The sequence below is a fragment of the Syzygium oleosum genome, unplaced genomic scaffold (assembly GCF_021117445.2).
Source record: "Syzygium oleosum isolate NSW1041296 unplaced genomic scaffold, Sole_v2.1 Sole_v2.10, whole genome shotgun sequence".
Classification (NCBI taxonomy): domain Eukaryota; kingdom Viridiplantae; phylum Streptophyta; class Magnoliopsida; order Myrtales; family Myrtaceae; genus Syzygium; species Syzygium oleosum.
In genome coordinates this window covers 1843559-1858965 of record NW_026607494.1, presented here as the reverse complement: position 1 = coordinate 1858965, position 15407 = coordinate 1843559, and the positions used below count along the sequence as shown (strand labels likewise).

The following is a 15407-nucleotide window of genomic DNA, read 5'->3' as shown; positions in this document are numbered from 1 at the left end:
AAAACATAAAATAAAGTTACGGAGGAAAGATACTTCCGAGGCGGCTGATGAGTGATGGGTGGAACGATAATCCGATGCTCTCCTCTCCCAGGGTGCAAGGGAATCTCTTCCACATTGGTTGGCACGCAGTTGATCTACTATTAATTTTAATTTATATTTTGTTTGTATACGTCATTTGATAATTTATATGAAGATATAAGCTAGGGTTTCAATTTATTATATATTTTTATTGTCTGTTGTTCCCTTTTAGGGTTTCGCTTGTAGTAACTATTTCTCCTCCATAGATGTTGGTGACAAAAATAAACTTTGTTTGAATATCAGGGAATGGCACTAGGCAATGTAAATTTCTTGCATTCTTGCGTAGAAGAAAAGTAGGAAAACTTGGAGATGGGTTCAATGATGAAGAGATGAAGACTTCAAGTAATTCTCATTTAAGCATGAGGTATCTCGGTTTCACTTTTAGGTGTAAACTTTTGAATTTAAGTTGTACTTTTGATGCGGATGGGTTGCATTTGACTAGATCGTGAAGATGGATATAGATTAACCCAAAAATCAATTCAACATGTCAACTAGCTGTAATTCCAAGATGAATGTCATTGTAGAGTTTTCTTTTCCAAAATGGGTCTTTTACATCCGAGGGGGACAAATAACGTTTTAGTATTGTCATCATATTTCGGCTTGAGACCTTTTGTGATAGACCATCTAGATAGATTACTCGTTATGCAACAATTATCTGAAAAGAGCAAAATTTTGGGTGCGAGTGGGTCTATATCTGCATTATTCACCATCTCATGATGTGTCATGCTTGGGTGAGTTTTTCCTTCTTATCATTTACCCATGTTATCTCCCTGTTTCATTTATAGATGATGACCAACAAGGATTATAGATATCTTGCATTACTTATGAACTTGTATATATAGAATCTTTGTCATGGGTATGGGTTGAATCAATCATTTCACTTTCCACGTTAAAAGCCACATGAACCCACCATTGCTAATGCTAGCTATGCAATTTGACTTCACCTGTCGTCTCAGCAAAGCACCTCGAGTTGTCTTTCTTAAGTTTCTTACCAAAGCCAAAATCATAACCCAACATGCTCAAAATCAATTGCTATTCCAACATGATTTAAAAGGGGTTGCCTTTTGAGGGAGACCACTGAACAAATCTGCCACTATCTCTCCACTGGATCGACACGCACACATCCCTCCAACGCCACCCATTTTCGGAGTACAATAAGAAAAAAGAAAAAGTCATTTCATTAAAGCAGAGAGAGAGTGTGTGATGTTTTTGCTGGTGTATATACTACGTATTGTATTTTTGAGCACTGATATAAAGAAGTGCATGAAGGCTCAAGCTCATTGGCTGGTAGTCGTCGGCTACTTCGCATCACGCTCGCGACCCATCTCTCTCTCTCTCTCTCTCTCTCTCCGAACCAGGCTCTCTCTATCCTGTCTTGCTTCAAATTGTACGACATGGCTCCTAACAAATGGGTGTCTATTTGCTCGAAGCTGTTCCTGCTTCCTTCCATTTATGCCTGAGTACGTCTATTTTTGTTTCTATCTGTATCTCTTTTAACCTCATCCTGTACGAACAGTTGATGGCTCTTATTGTAATCTTCAAGCAAGCTGTGTTCTCAAGCTTGTGTTTCCTTTATTCCATGCCGTGTGAGATTTCTGTCGTTTCTTTCACACAGCTATCTAGAGACGATGTTTCTTTTTGCTCCCTTCGTTCAAATTTGTTTCTGGGTTTTATCTATTTCGTTTGATTTTCTCAGTGATTTCGAGTTCTTACTTCCCAGTGATATCTTGTTTATTTTTCTTGGTTCATGCTTACTTTGCTCATCAAACCAATTCTTTTGGGTGTTGAGTATTTCGGGATTCAAGATAATTAGAAACCCATGTAGTAATTTTTTAGTTCCTTTACCTTGTAGAAAAACCTAGTCCTTTGTGTCCGTTTTGTTGCCTTTTTCCAACTCCGTTTGTGAAATAATCCGAAAAGTTGACTTTGTTGAATCTGCAGGTCCTGATTTGCAGAAAAATCAAAATAAACCTTATTTGAAGAAAACAGAATCATCCTTGTGATATTTGGGAAGATATATTGGCTATCAAGCCATGACCTTCAAAGAGCATGAAATGATTCACAATAATTCAAATACACAGTCGTCATCGCTATCGTTTGCGCCTTGGTTGGTGCTCTATGGTTCACAAACTCCTCAGAGTGAATCTGTTAGTCGATTGAATTCAGTGGAACACCATGCTTCCGAGGAGTTCCTCCCTTTATCCAAAAAAGTGACTCAAGCTGTCGAAGAAAGCGCGGAGAAGCCAGATACGACTCAATTCGCCGTCTTTTCCGGTACCCCTTTTGGCTATCCTTGAACATAAAGTTTATGATGACTTCTCTTTAATATATTTCAGTCTCTTAGATATCGCTTGTCATGATTTTATTTCAATTTAGTGGCTTCGGAGCAAGCGTTGACTGCATGTATCTCACATTGGAGATGTCTTGCCTGCTTATTATTTTCTTGCTGAGCTTATCTCAGTGACTACTACTTTCACAAGATTGTTTGATCATGGGAAGTAACTCAGCACTGAAATAGACTACATTGATGGATAGAAACAAGGATGCTCTGACGTTACTGTAGTTAATTGGTAAAAGAAATACCTTTGTTTATGGATTACTTTACTTGGATGTTTCATCAGGAAGAAGATGAATGAAAGATGCTATTGAAATAGACTTCTCTTGCTGCTTCACTAGAATAATATGAATTGATGCACAGTGCATTAATTTCATCTCCCATAGTTTCAATAGTTCCTTACGTATTGTATTTGTTAAGTGCTCCTACAGAAGAATAGTCATGTGATAACTTTACAATTAGCGTATTCTGATCGCACTTTAGGTGCCAGTCCTAATCTTTTCAGAGTTCTGCCGTTGATAGATATTACATACTAAGTAGAGCATCATAAGGTACCATTTTGGGAACACGAGGTATAATTCTTGTTATGCCTAACCATGCAAGTTATAATTCTGATACTTCAATGGTTTAAGGATCTACTTTACAGGACATTACTTAGAGATCTTTTATTAGTTAGTGTGAACGATCTTCTTGTTTGTGTTGTGCATTCTTAGATGTACACATAAATCATCACGTCCATGTAATCCTAATCAGTGGAGCACTCATCAGTTGGAAAGGTTTCGCCAAAGCATCTCAGTATGCAAGAAAGGAGAAAACAAAACTCCGCTTGCGTATCCACATAAATTTATTAACTCATTGGTTGGATTCTAAATCAATAATCAAGAAATTGAGTAAAAGGGTACTAGTTGTCACAACAAAGAACCTAGGTCATGCTCGGTGATTGGTGTGCTTTATGCATCTCATTAGTACTGTATGTATGCCTTTGTTCTGCAAAGGCTTAACTCCTAAAAATTGGGTAGAGCAACTTGTAGATGGACTAGCACATGTCCGAATAGACAATTACAGTGCAGAACCAAACCTAGTACTCTCAGAAATATGTCTAGTTAGAAGCAAGAATAACAAAATCAGAGTAAATCTTAACCTTTTATCCACCTCTAGTTCAGTGCCATTCGCGCTTCGGGAGGGGAACAGCCCTTTCTAGTCTTTTAGCAAACAGTGTTTGCATGCGAATGCTGCTGTCTAGGAGAACCTTTTATTTCGACAGTGAGCATATGCTTAAGGTGGCATAGTCATCAACAAGGATGCTATCTAATGGCAATCCATAAGTACTAAATTTTACTCTACCTACATTAGAGGTTTGTGTACATTAAGTTTTATGCATTCAGATAGAATAGTGAAATTTTGTCGATTGAATGTATCTCGAGATTTTGTTCATCCGCCTTACTTATCAGTTCATGAATTGGCTCTTTTCTCTCCCGGTGCCTTCTTCTTGTTGAGCGTCAGAGGCGCGGCAACAATATTGATTTGATGGAAGAAATTTTTGAAGGTGAAACGATCGCAATTCGCGCCTTTCTATTGCATGTCTCAATTACAAGAGAAATAGACTATATATAGGCCATAGTTTGATTCGAAATAGGAAACCTCTTTTTAGGAAACATATTCTAATTAGGAAACTTACTCCGATTAGGAAACCATTCAATTAGGAAACTTATTCAAAATAGGAAATCTAATTGACTTAGGAAACTTTCCTCTTTCGGGCTCAAACTATAATTAGCACCTAAAAACACGAAAAATCAAAATATGAAAATATGAATAGACTCACAAAAAAACAAGTATCAACAAATTTGGTTTAATTTCTAACACTCCCCCCTAAACCAAATTCTCTTCTATCGATCATTCCAAGCAGGCTTTTGAACTTTCGAAAAGCATCGATCTTGAGAGGTTTAGTAAAAATATCTCGCTACTTGATCTCCTAGTCTTCACATGCAATACTTCAACTTCATTCTCTTTAACTGTTCTCGGATGAAGTGATATCGAACATCGATATGTTTACTTCGTTCATGAAAAACTGGATTTTTCGCCAAAGCAATAGCAGAAACGTTATCAACAAAAATCTCTGTTGCTTTCTTCTGCTCCATAAGAATATCTTTGAGTAGTCTTCTCAACCATATTGCATGACAAACGCATGAAGATACAGCTACATATTCAGCTTCACATGTCGACAGAGTAACACTTGATTGCTTCTTTGATGACCACGTGAAAGCAGTGTCGCACAAGAAAAATACAAATCCTGTGGTGCTTTTTCGATCGTCGATATCTCCACCATAATCACTATCCGAATAAGCTCTTAAGTTTGAAAGATTCATAGCAATAATAGTGTAAGCCATGAGAAATGGTACCTTTGATGTACCGAAGTATTCTCTTTGCAGCTTTAAGATGAGATGATTTCGGCTTCTCCATATATCGACTCACAATTCCAACACTATAAATAATATCCGGTCTCGTGCATGTCAAGTATCTCAAACTCCCAATCAAGCTTCTATAATATGTCGAATCAATATCGGCACCATCATCAAACTTCGAAAGCTTGGTTCCGCACTCCATTGGTGTATTGACCGGCATACAATTCTTCATGTTGAATTTTTCAAGGATATTTTCTGCGTATCCTTTTTGGGAAATAAAAATCCCATCGGCACTTTGCTTCACTTCAATACCAAGGAAATAATTCATGAGACCATTATCGGTCATCTCAAATTCTTTCACCATCGATGCCTTAAAAGCATCAATCATCGCCGAATTATTTCCTGTAAAAACAAGATCATCAACATATAAACAGGCGAGTAGAATATCACCTTTTTCTTGCTTCAAATAAAGTGCATGCTCGTATGGACATTGAGAGAATTCATTCGCCTTGAAATATGCATCAATTCTAGAATTCCATGCTCTCAGTGCTTGTTTAAGCCCATATAGAGCTTTCTTCAACCTCAGCACTTTGTCTTCATGACCTTTCACAACAAATCCCTCGGGTTGTTCAATATAAATTTCTTCTTCAAGAATGCCATTCAAGAATGCTAATTTGACATCCATTTGATAAATCCGCCAATTATTTTGAGCAGCAATGGAAATAATCAATTTAATCGTTTCCATGCGGATGGCGGGCAAAAACTTCATCATAGTCGATTCCGGCTTTTTGCTTGTACCCCTTCGCGACTAATCTAGCTTTGTACCTTGTTACTTCACTTTTCTCATTCTTCTTGGCATTGTACACCCATTTAACACCAATCGATTTCTTGTCCTTCGGAAGATCAGCAAGCTCCCATGTTTGATTTTTCTCGATGGCTTCAATTTCTTCGTTCATGGCTTTCGTCCACTTTTCTTCTTTGGCCGCATCATCATAAGCAAGTGGTTCATAATCTGTAAGAAGACATATAAGATGAAGCTCTTCGGTAGCTTCTTAAATTTCAGACAATCTTCTCGCTCTTGGCAATAGCGGTTCATCGACACTATTTGAAGAGGATGGTGTTGATGAACTTGAATAAGATATTGGAGAAGAAGGTGAAAGTTGATCTTTCAACTCCGTTTGATTGGAATCACCACGAACATTCGCTTCTTCTTTTAGATTTTCTTCCCACATTCCATCTTCATCGAACTTGACATCTCTACTTACATACACTTTCAAAGTATTAGGGTCAAATAATCGATAGGCTTTGGATGATGACTCATACCCGATAAAGATGAGCTTTTTGCTCGTCTTCAAGTTTCGATCTTTTTTGGTCTGGGACATGAGCATAGGCAATGCTCCCGAAAATTCTCTAGTGCGAAACACTTGGTGTTCTCCCGGTCCATGCCTCTTGTGGAATTACGCCTTCAAGTCCATACGTGGGACATCTATTTTGAAGATAGACGGCACACGAAACAGCTTTAGCCCAAAGTTCCTTTGACAAATTTTTGCTCTTTAACATGCTTTGAATCATATCAAGAATGGTTCTATTTTTTCGTTCAGCCACACCGTCTTGTTGAGGAGAATGCGGGGCCGTCAAGAAACGCCGAATACCATGATTTTCACAGAATTTGTTGAATATGGTTGAGGTGAATTCTCCACCATGATCAGTCCTCAAAGCCTTGATAAAATAGCCGCTTTCCTTTTCAGCCAGGTTCTTGAATTGTTTGAAAATATCAAACACTTCTGTCTTTTCTTTCAAAAAATACACCCAAGTTTTCGTTTTCCGAGTAAAATCATCAATAAAAGTAACAAAATATCGATGATTACCATATGAGTGATGATTGATCGGGCCACACAAATCAGAATGAATCAACTCAAGCGGCTTCTTCGCTCGATAAGTCGCCTCCTTCGAAAAGCTAGTTCTGGAATGCTTGCCCATAACACACCCTTCACATAATTGATCGGGATGATCAATATATGATAAGCCATAAACCATCTTTTTGCAAGAAAGCAAATCAAGTCCGCCAAAATTGAGATGGCCGAACCTCAAATGCCACAACCATGAAGGATCATCTACGCACGCCTTTAGACATCGAGACATCTTACTCTTTATATTAAGAATAAACATCCTGTTGTTCGACATCTTCACAGTTGTAATCAGTTTATTATTTCGATCTCTAAACATAAGATTAAGATCTCTCATATGAACAGTATAACCTTTCTCCAGAAGTTGTCCCAAACTCAAGATATTGCTTGACATTTTTGGGACATAATAAACGTTGGTAATAAACTGATGTGCACCATTCTTTAAGCGAATCAAAATTGTACCTTTCCCTTCAACAAGAATTTTAGAGTTATCATCGAATGAGACACTCCATTTAATTGTCTCATCTAACTCGGCAAACATCTCCTTTCTCCCGCACATGTGATTGCTTGCGCCGGTATCCAAATACCACGTATCGCTTTGACCTTCTTCATATTCTTTGAATGCCAATAAGAGAACTTGATCAGCATCATTCACCAAGTTCGCCTTTTCGTCTGCTCTGCTACTTTTTTTGTTCCAGCAGTTAGAAGCATAATGGCCAAGTTTATTGCAATGATAACATCGGATTTTAGATTTATCATACCATTGGCTTGTCGAGTTCTTTCCTCTTCCACGAACACCTCTTTGGTACCGGTATCCTCCATCACTTCGAGCAGGATCTCCTCTGCTTCGTCCACGACCTCTTCCTCGAAAGTGACCTCGGCCACAACCTCGATCACGATCTTGATTTGTCCCGCGATTTTGTACGGGATCTCTTCTTTGCTCCTTCTCATCTCGAATGGTCAATTGCGTTTGGAGAACTTCCTCCACGGGTTCAATCTTTTTCTTTCTAAACCTTTCTTCATGGGCTTGTAATGAACCCATAAGTTCATCGACCGTCATGGCATCCAAGTCTTTGGATTCTTCGATTGCAACCGCAATATGATCATACTTCTTGTCTAAGGACCGAAGTAATTTCTCAACAGCACGAACATCGGAAACGTCTTCTCCGTTTCTTTTCATTTGATTAACAATTGTCAAAATTCTCGTGAAATAATCAGCAATCGATTCAGATTCTTTCATATGAATTACCTCGAATTCTCCTCTCAAGGTTTGAAGGCGAATCTTCTGAACTTTTTGAACTCCTTGATGTGTGTTTTGAAGAATCTCCCATGCTTCTTTAGCGGTAGTGGCGTTCGAAACTTTTTCGAACATGGAATCATCTAACGCTTGATAGATGATCGACAGGGCATATTGATCTTTCGTTTGAACCTTCTCCAAGGCATTCCTCTGGTTCTGGTTCAACGTGGCTTCATCCTCTGGCTCATCATAGTTTGTGTTAACAAGTTCCCATACACTGTAGGCGCCGAGTAGAGCTTTTATTCTAACAGCCCAGTTACCATAATTTTCTTTGGTAAGACGAGGGTATTGAAGAGGAAGCTGATTGTTCGTTGAGGCCATGTTCACGAACCGTAAGCTCTGATACTAATTTGTTGAGCGTCAGAGGCGCGGCAACAATATTAATTTGATGGAAGAAATTTTTTAAGGTGAAACGATCGCAATTCGCGCCTTTCTATTGCATGTCTCAATTACAAGAGAAATAGACTAAATATAGGCCATAGTTTGATTCGAAATAGGAAACCTCTTTCTAGGAAACCTACTTCGATTAGGAAACCATTCAATTAGGAAACCTATTCAAAATAGGAAATCTAATTGATTTAAGAAACTTTCCTCTTTCGGGCTCAAACTATAATTAGCACCTAAAAACACAAAAAATCAAAATATGAAAATACGAATAGACTCACAAAAAAATAAGTATCAACAAATTTGGTTTAATTTCTAACACTTCTACCCCGATTTCATCTGTTTGTAAATCACTTGTGCCATTCCTATTAGAATGGGAAGATGAAATGACATCTTTAGAAGGTAAAGGTGATGCCCATCCAAAAGAAAAACATTTGAATATCGTATATGTTTCTACTGTAGAATAAGTGGAAGCTAACGGATTCTACTACACGGGGAGAGCCAGCCAAGAAATACATTATGAATCCAAAGAATACCAAAGTTACAATCGCTCAAGTGTTTCTCAACCCTAAACTACACTTAAAGCAACATCCACTAATGTTACATCACAATCTCTAAAAGAGAAATCACTCTGAAAACTCACAGGCAGAAAACCCTACATTTCTCTTGTTTGCTCTGGTGTGTAATAACCAAGCATAACTTTATTTTTATATATTCTTATGCAACTTGCCGATTAAAATCAGGAAACCTAGAGGACATCCAAAATAGACTTCCAAGTCAGGTTTTGTCATATGGCACAAATTGGAGATATAATTTAACAGCTCTCCACCTGGGCTCAACGTCCGTAGCCAAGTCACAGTGTTCATCATTTATGCCAGCTCTCCCAACAAACGTCTATCAAGCCCAAACTGAGCTTGGACTTGTCTAGAGGAATGAACTCGATCCATGTCTACAAAATTTATCACCGCAAGAAGCTTCTTCTTGGTCACATCCTCTCTTGACATATTATTTCTGTATCTATTACCAAGGAATTCAATTCTATGTATCTCTAGCTTCCATCGAACACCGGATTAAGTCAATGTCCCACGCCAACATCACTAACCGAGTCATTAGACTAATTCCGCCTCTTCAACTCCTTTTGTTGTCACATGTTTTCAGCTTCAGTCATCGATGGAACCATTGTCTCTTAATGCTGCCTTCCAACTCACAACATAAAGTAAAGACGTAACTGCTAAAAAATTAACCATCCTTCAAGTTCTATGTATGACTTGGGTTCGCAAACCTAGTAACTCCTACACTACCTGAATTGCATTCACTGAAACATAACTCAACGACCATCGTCACCCCAAATACAAAAACAAGAGGATCCACTTTACAACATCACTACGTAAATCTGGATTAACCATATATATTCTCCTGATTGCACATGAAAGATCAAACCTAGTTTTATCCACAGCATAATTCAGACAACCAATAGAACTAGCATGTGAAGCATGAGACAAGTGCTCCACCTCCACACAAGTGCACATGACAATCTAGACATTTTATGATATGCAACAAGTGGAGCACTTACAAAACTTCTCAACTGCATTTTGAAATGTCTTGATGCTTATCCAACGCAACTCCTCCGAGTCACTTGCAATATTCCTACATTTTCCACTCTCAAATATCCAAACCTGAAGGTGTCTCTACTGCAACTAACTTGTTTGTTCAATATCTGCATGCAATAGTCACTCTATCTTAGTCACTTCTGTTGATCACCTCCAAGCTTATTAACTGCGGCCTCAAAAGAATTATTCTGCTACTATTGAATCTTGTGACTCTGAAGACATTATCACAGCTATTACACTTTGAGTATATCCGGACTATCCCAAAAGCTCCACATGTTTCCGAATATCATGTAGATTTTTCTTTGCAATTGATACCTTATACCTCTTTTGAAATGGAGCGAATTCGTCAAAAGTAACATCTCTAATGAATATAAACTCGAGTGAATCTTCCTTAGTGCACCATAGACTATATCACTTCATTCCATATGCACAACCTATGATTATACAATTTCTTGCCCTTTGGTTCCTATGCATCATTACTTACACAAGCATACGCATGGCAATCGAACATGCTCAATCTAGTGTATTCACGGCTTCGGCATAGAAATCTTCACTTAATCTAGCATTTGAGAGTAAAGAGCAAGTTCTCTCCAATATAGTCTCGTTAATCAATTTTGCGCCTCAAGTCAGCTATGGTATGTCCGAAACCATGCAGTGTTTTACCATGCCTTCCTGTACACAAAATTGGCCAAGCTCATATAGGGTTAACTCCAACCCTTTGTTAGTTCTCAAGCACATGATCTTCATTCCTATTTGATTTTCATCATTGCCTTTCAACCCACCATGCACCTCATTCTTGTACTTTAGAAGACATCCAAACTTTACTTGAGGCATCGTCAACAAAGGACAATATATATCTTGCACCACCCTTGGATAGAACTTGAGTGTCCCCATAGGTCTGAGTGTACATAGCTTATAATATCCGAGGTTCCATGAACTGTTGTACTGAACTTCACTCTCCACTGACTACCAAATTCACAGTTTATATAGAAGTTCAATCTCTCAATCCAATGACCTCCCAATAGACCCTTCTGACTAAAAACCATCATTTCCCTCTCACTCGTATGTCTGAGACTCATGTGCCACAAGTGTATTGTGATTTGATCTGATTCCTTAGTGAATCTAACAAATGAGCCATTCATTGTCGTTCTCTAGAGGAGATATAGCTCGTAGTCTATTTTCTCTCATATCACAATAAGCATACCTTGAGAGACATTCAAGACCCTACTTTCAATCTATACCAAACCCATCAAGAGACTCAATAAGATAAGGTCCTTTCTCAGCTCTATGCCTTACGTCAGTCAATGTTCTCAACACTCCATCGTGCATCTTAGTTCAAACTATTGAGATCCCTACTACACAAGCAGCATTGTTTCCCTTGAACTCTTTACCACCCTTCGTGCATTGATAAATAGTGAACCCATGTCTATGAGCAGTCACATGATAAGAACAACTAGAATCAAACACTCAATCATCACCAGATGAACTCGTGGTGACTGCTAACATGTAATCGACATCCTTGGAACTTTTCTATATTACAAATATTAACATCACTTGTAGACTCCAACTTAGCCCCTTTACCCTTGTACTTCAAACTATCTATCCTATAGTGTCCTACCTCATCGTAGTGATATCATAAATAGTTCCAAACGTTGGACCTCGATTTAAAACGACTCTTCTATTAGCTACCTCCAAACCCTCTATGTTCGTCTCTATCTCAAGAATAAAACCTTGCAACATATCATGTGCTAAGTTTTCTTCTTATAACTTCTTTTGCCATTCCTTAAAAAACAAGGCAGATTTCATCTTTTTCAAAATAATCGTAGTGCAGCCTTGTAACGGCGAATCAATAAAGTGTTCAAAAGAATCCAGTATAGACGCCAACAACATGATTTCAGGCCTTGTTTCTCGTCAAGCAAGGCTGGATTGACGTTCTTTAACTCCGTTGTGAGTTGTTAATGCCTTTAACCACTTGGAATTGAACATCCTGAGTAGAATACACAAGCGATTGTTCAAAACCTATTGATAAAGTGTCTCCAGTTTTACCCATAATTCTGCGACATCCTTCTCTTCGACCAATTCAAGCAATACCTCATTTGACAGATTCAACAGCTCCAACTCCACATTATCGGCCTCTTTCATCCAACGCATTTGCCAAACCCTGGATTGTTAGCAGACATGCGTCGTGATGCTTCACAACACCAAGTTGTTCTTTCCAGTGAATATCTCAATATCAACTCTTGTTATGGACATAATTGCAAAGCAACATTTCCAGAAAGTGATTGGATAAGTAAAAGCTCCAAATCAAGTCTATAACCCTAGCCTTAACCTTGGTATCAGTTGTTGTGAAATAACGTGGAATCTAACAGATATTGCAATTCAAGTCTAATGCGAAAAGAACAAATTACCAGAGAAATCAACAATGAACAATAAATAACACTAGAGATTTACGTGGTTCGGTCTGAAAGTCGGTACCTACTCCACGAGGAGAGCCAGCCAGCAAAAAGCCGATTATGAATTCGGAGAATACAAAGTTTATAATCGCTTAATCACGGAAGTGTTTCCTAGGCCTAATTTATACCCAAAGAAAGTGTTATCTCACAATCTCTTATAGCATTCTCACTTAGAAAACTCACAGGGATAAACACTATATGCTCCTCTTGTTTTATCGAGTGTGTAATAATCGAATAGAAATATGTTTTTATATGTTCTTATGTAACTTGCCAACTCAAATTAGAAAACCCTGATTTTCTTTCTTTTTATCTTTAATCCAAGATCATACTCCACAAATTTTGGACTAGATTTGCTTAAAGATTGAAGTCCCAGCTAGAAGACATCCTAAATTCGGGCAAGACGGGTTTCTTATATAGGCTCAAACTCAAAACATAATTTAACAACATTAGTGAAACCATGCCGATGCAATTTTTATTACTGGCTGCATGTGTCCTTCATAACACAAGGCAGAGGAGTTTCTAATGGCATATTGAGTTCCCGGCAAGCCTATCTAGACATAATCGAGTTGTCTTAAAACCAGCCCGTGCAGGGAGTCTTGTAATTGTTGTCAAGTCATTGTTGTGTCGGGATGACAGCAACACAGCTGCATAATCGAAAGCCTTTTTGCAATGATCTTATGTTGTCTTTTATCTCGGTCATGAAATATCACTGATGTAGCTTGTTAAATGTAGGAGAAAGCAAATACTCAATCGACTGGCAGAAACCTCAGCTAACCATGTCAGCTCTACCGGAATATGGTTCTAATTTCCCTAGTGAATTTGGCCAACCGATGGTATTATTCTGCTAGCAGCCTTGATATTATTCTTTTTTTTTATAGAATTTATATTGCCAATGCTAAATACGCTTCTTCTGTGCTTGGCTTCTCATCCAAGTTGTACTCGAAATATTCAAATGTGGATCAGAGTTTCGGACTATTTCCTCTTTATGGAGCTCAATGCCAGGTCCGTTTATGTTCACTTTTCTTCCATCACCTAGTTAGTCGGTTCAGTCTTCTGCAACTGAATCTTTGCAACCTAGACAGTCCCATTCCTGTAGACATATCAAACTTGAATCAGTTTTCTTTACTCGCATTCAAATGGATGCGATATCATTACAAAGTCATGTGCATTTTTCATAAATCTAGATATGCAAGTTTGGTCTTTTTCGGTTGCATTGACGTTCTTTGAAGTCTTATAATGGCATGCTTTGTTCTTCAACCCATATAGGGCCGCATCATGCTTCCAACGAATTTGACAGGAGAAGACGGACCGAGATATGTGAATGCCAAGCAGTATCAAAGGATTCTCACACGTCTCAAAAGTCGTGCAAAGGCGAAATTGGAGAACTTTGGAAGAGCCCGCAAGGTAACCTCCGTATGGTATCTCCACTATGATAATAATGATACCATCATAACTGTCTGCGATTGAGGATGAGAAATGCCGGGATTGAAACAGCAAAAGCCATAGCAGTAGTAACTTTTCCTCTAACTCATGTCATATGCCCAACGTGGCAAATGTTACACCTGTTAGTTTTGAGTCAGGTTTATCTACTAGAACAAGATAATAGACTTGTCCCAGACATTTTGCAAGCTCTAAAGCTTGGCGATTCATACTATATTCTGCGTTAGAGGCTTTACTTTAATTGGATTTGGTAGAAGATTACATTATGTGATAATTTGTCATTACTCTGATATATCGTAGGATGACGACCATCTTTCTTTAACATTTCTGGTATTATGATGCGTTATGAACGTCACTCGCTTCTTCTTAGGAAGATATCTTTGCACTTAAAATCATGTTAACTTCTCTTTCTATTTTCTGATAGCCATACATGCACAAGTCTCGCCATCTTCATGCTATGCGCCGCCCAAGGGGATGCGGAGGTCGCTTCTTAAATACAAAAGCCCTTAAGAATGAAACAGCAGTAAACATGACGAAAACTGGCAGTGATGGATTATCACCGTGCCCAACTGGTCCTCGGAGCACAGAAGTTATGCAATCTGAGAGCAGAGATTTGAATGCATCGAAAGTGGGAAATAGCAACAGGACCAACGTTACCGGTTTGGAGGTGGCTAGCCTGTACTCCCCCGCATCACCTGCTGGCCAATCATGTCCGACCATGCGTTCACCCACATCTGCATTTGGATAATACGGGGCATGACATAGTTATGCCTGGAAAGTGGGCTCCAGCAGCTGATAGCTGCTGCAACCTCAAAGTCGTTTGAGGGCAAAGGAAGTGGTTCCAGTGCTAGTTTCAGCACCATGGCCACATCCTAGCAGCAACCATAAGTCGAAGCTCGGTCGTAATTACTGTTTTTACACTGAGTTTCTTGGTCTGCATGATTGTCCCACCATTTGGTTGTCCTAGGCAAATCATCCTTGGCTCATGTGCATCGAGGTTGTCTTGACCATGTTATTTGGCATGGCTTGAGGTGTTGAGACCTTGATGCCTAATAAAAGTATAATGTAAAAAGTGACAATTTTAGGTTACCGTTGCTGGATGTTGATAAGCATGTCAAATGTGCGTTTGCTATAAAAAATGACATCAAAGCTGTGCATATTGATAGCTGAGTTGCTGTTATTTGTTGGGTTTTCTGATTTCTGGCTGATTTCCTTTGATTATTTGCATTAGTGTGGCTTTCAGGCATATATCTCTTGCCTACTGAGCACAAGTTAGTGATTCAATCTCGTAGTCTTAGCGAGTGGGCACACCTCAAAGGAAGGGTAAGTGCTTGTAAAGATGATGCATTTTATGCTCGTGCAGCTGCTTGATACACCGTAGGAAAAGCAGAATTTCCGGAGTTCTAATGATCCAGTGAACAGAGCACAAGAAATAGCAAGATTAGGCAGAAGAATTCATGTGGTAGGCAGATATCCTCGCTTGTTCTCATTATTAGCGGTT

General features: G+C 38.7%; 1 pseudogene; it reads left to right on the top strand.

Annotated features, from left to right (window-relative positions):
• Positions 1-1538: 1538 nt before the first annotated feature.
• LOC115678667 (nuclear transcription factor Y subunit A-10-like) lies at positions 1539-15100 on the top strand (annotated as a pseudogene).
• Positions 15101-15407: the final 307 nt, after the last annotated feature.